The sequence below is a fragment of the Littorina saxatilis genome, linkage group LG17, assembly GCF_037325665.1.
Source record: "Littorina saxatilis isolate snail1 linkage group LG17, US_GU_Lsax_2.0, whole genome shotgun sequence".
Classification (NCBI taxonomy): Eukaryota; Metazoa; Mollusca; class Gastropoda; order Littorinimorpha; family Littorinidae; genus Littorina; species Littorina saxatilis.
The window spans coordinates 30,456,012-30,459,446 of NC_090261.1; the positions used below are offsets into that span (position 1 = coordinate 30,456,012).

The 3,435-nt window shown below is 37.2% G+C and overlaps 2 non-coding genes across 2 annotated transcripts; one reads left to right on the forward strand and one right to left on the reverse strand.

Annotated features, from left to right (window-relative positions):
• The first annotated feature begins 137 nt into the window (after positions 1–137).
• Trnav-aac (transfer RNA valine (anticodon AAC)) lies at positions 138–210 on the forward strand. Its single transcript has one exon. It is a non-coding gene; the product is annotated as a tRNA-Val (tRNA).
• Positions 211–2,520: 2,310 nt separating this feature from the next.
• Positions 2,521–2,593, reverse strand: Trnav-aac (transfer RNA valine (anticodon AAC)). The gene has a single exon. It is a non-coding gene; the product is annotated as a tRNA-Val (tRNA).
• Between the last annotated feature and the right edge of the window lie 842 nt (positions 2,594–3,435).

Below are 3,435 nucleotides of genomic sequence, written 5' to 3' on the forward strand. Positions count from 1 at the left end.
CGAATCGTAGACAAAAGACAACATTGAGACAGTCACCGATAAAGAATTTCAGTGTTCGAGCATGTTTGTGTTTTTGTCAATACTTTACTGTATTTTCTCTTGGAACACATTAGCCGTGCAAGGAGAATGTAGAAATCGTTTCCGTAGTGTAGTGGTTATCACATCCGCCGAACACGCGGAAGGTCCTGGGTTCGAGCCCCAACGGAAACATTCTTTTTTTGTATCTGTTGCTTATATTTTTATGTTTTACAATGGTAAATGTTTTTTGTTTTTGTTTTTTTGCAAACAGTCGAACGATTACTTAATTATTACAACAGCATCAACAGCGATTTAAACGAAACTCACTTGCTTTGTAAACCACATACATGCCTTTCTTTGCTACTTTAATGAGTTAAACAACGAGTGATGACGAAAATCCCCGCTCGTATTATCTCCAAGAAGGAAATTGGCCATGATTACATTTTGTCATTTGTTTATTTTAAAGTTATGACTATTCAGATACAATGTAACTATATGCAATGTTGACAGTAGCGGACGATTTCAGAACAATTTCGATAGTTTTTATGTAAAAAAAAAAAGGAGCAGTTCTTATTTGGTTCTCCCAAATACGTTGCAATTCACTTAAACGTTTTTTTCTTCTGAATGTTCAGCAACTTTCTGTGGTTCAATATTTTGCACGTTGAAGACTCCAAATAGCGCACAGAATACTATATAGACTACATGCATATTTTGCAAAATGTTTGCACGATCACTTGAAAAGCTCCAGCAATCGTTTTCACCATGTTATTCCTACTTTACAACATTTGCACAGCCCTCCAATATTCTTAATCGATTTAGATTGTTAGTCCTCAATGCTCCATCAATATTTTCACTGTGCCTCGTAGCGCGAACTCGTACAACACATTCTACACAAAACAAACAGCTATTCCAATCTATCTAACTTTGACAGCTAATTCCACACGTTACAAACAGTTATTACAGATCTATCAAAGTTTATTTCCGGCCGACATTGTTGAAATATGAGCTGCCGTTACTTCAAAATAGCCGTCGCGCAAGAACCAACATTTGTCGCCCATGAATTATTGATGGAACTATTTTCTGTCGCATGGTGACATTTTACAGAGGCGGTATTTTTTTCCCAGGGGAAATTGTATAGTACTCATTTAGACCTCTCGCAAATAGTGATGTAGACGATCCTAGTAAGTTAAAGGCGCATTCCTTCCGTGATAATATTCCGGTTACCTATTAAAGATCTGCTGAGGCTTTTACATTGGGTTAAGGCCGTATATACTTAGGCATCTTCATCGTGCAAAGTATTGAACCCTAGAATAAGCTGACTATCCAGGAAAAATGCAAACGTCTGTCAATTGCGACTTATTTTGAACAAACAACCTGTTCCTATTCTCTCACTTTGAATAACTCTCGAATTTTCGTTGAAAAATTACCCTACTGTCTAATTACATATATTCATAACTTTTTTAATGAATCAATGATAAATGAAACTGTAAAAGTCGTTTGCGCAAATCCTGGCAAATCTTCTTTTCGGAGATAACACCAGAGATTATTCATTGCTTGTTGTTTATGTATTTATTGAGGCTCAACGAAGGTAATATAATTATGTTGTTTACAAAGCAAATTCAAACCGGTTCATCAAGAACTATTGCACATGAACCTGCGTGAAACAAATCAAATACAAGACAAGTCATTTGTTGCTATATAACGGCTGAATCCGCATACTAGCCATACAAAACAAATTGATTGACGTGTTTCAGAGGTCAGACCAATTAAAGCTGAAAGAATAACTACGATCTAAAAAAAAGAAGATTACTTAATGGACTGGGTGGCCGAGTGGTAACGCACTTGCGCTCGGAAGCGAGAGGTTGCGAGTTCGACCCTGGGTCAGGGCGTTAGCAATTTTCTCCCCCCTTTCCTAACCTAGGTGGTGGGTTCAAGTGCTAGTCTTTCGGATGAGACGAAAAACCGAGGTCCCTTCGTGTACACTACATTGGGGTGTGCACGTTAAAGATCCCACGATTGACAAAAGGGTCTTTCCTGGCAAAATAGTATAGGAATAGATAAAAATGTCCACCAAAATACCCGTGTGACTTGGAATAATAGGCCGTGAAAAGTAGGATATGCGCCGAAATGGCTGCGATCTGCTGGCCGATGTGAATGCGTGATGTATTGTGTAAAAAAAATTCCATCTCACACCCCATAAATAAATCTCTGCGCCTTGAATATGTGCGCGATATAAATTGCATAAAAAAATTCAAAAAAAATCCCTGCGCTTATAACTATAACCACGGAATACGCGCGATATAAGCCTCATATTGATTGATTGATTGAATTGCAGTGACTGATTCACTTGTCTGCATGTTTGTCAAATTTGTTGCATAACCTTGTAAGTTTTGTCTGTGTCATTGTTGATTTTGTTATTATGTTATTTATATGTTTGCAAAGATCACAAACTCACGTCAATAATCAAAAACATTATGAAATTGAAGCAACAGAACAAAAATATGTTTCCGCTGGGGCTCGAACCCAGGACCTTCCGCGTGTTAGGCGGATGTGATAACCACTACACTACGGAAACACTTGTTCTTTGTTCCGTGTGCTGTTGATTTGTCAAACTTGAAATCAGTAAAAAAAAATTGGTAAATGTACACAAATTCCCAATCTTGTAAAGAGTGGGATTTTTTTGCATGAATTATAATTTCAAATTAACACTATTGCAATTTTTTTTTTAAATCCTCAGAAACCTCAAACAAAGCACAGTAAGCGCCCAGATTGTTGATATTTGGTATTCCACCAAGTGGAGCAATGGCCAAATCTGAGATGGTGAACTGGGTTGTTTTTATGAGAAGGACTGGGCCTTTAAACGTATGGTATTTAGTACCAGACAGACCAACAACATTTGATTCCTGAGAGAAAAAAACAACCCCAGTACATTAAATTTCTCATGACATTTTGGCTGCAGAGACTTCCTGTTTGCTCTTGTAGAGGTGTGGCGGAAATGTGCTGGAAATAAAGAAATGTGGAAAGAGAGAAGGAAAGAAAGAAACATGGAAAGAAAGAAGGAATGAAAGAAAGAAAGACGAATTGACCAAACAAAGAAATTAAAGAAGAAGAAGAAGAAAGAAAGACAGAAAAGCAAAGAGTAAAACGAAACAAATGAAATTTGAAAAAAATAAGAAAGAAAAAAAGAAAAGAAAGAAAAACAGAAAAAAAGGAAGCCGATAGTGTAACACTCTCCTAATTCTTACCACGTTAGGGATTTTCTTGCTGTCAAGTAAGATTATTCCTTTCCACATACTTGTTTTCGCCAGTGTTTGTATCTGTTTTTCTGTGAACCTTAAATACGACACCCTTGTCAGCTTAGCATGTCTCAGGCACATACACATACACACACACACACACACACACACACACACACAC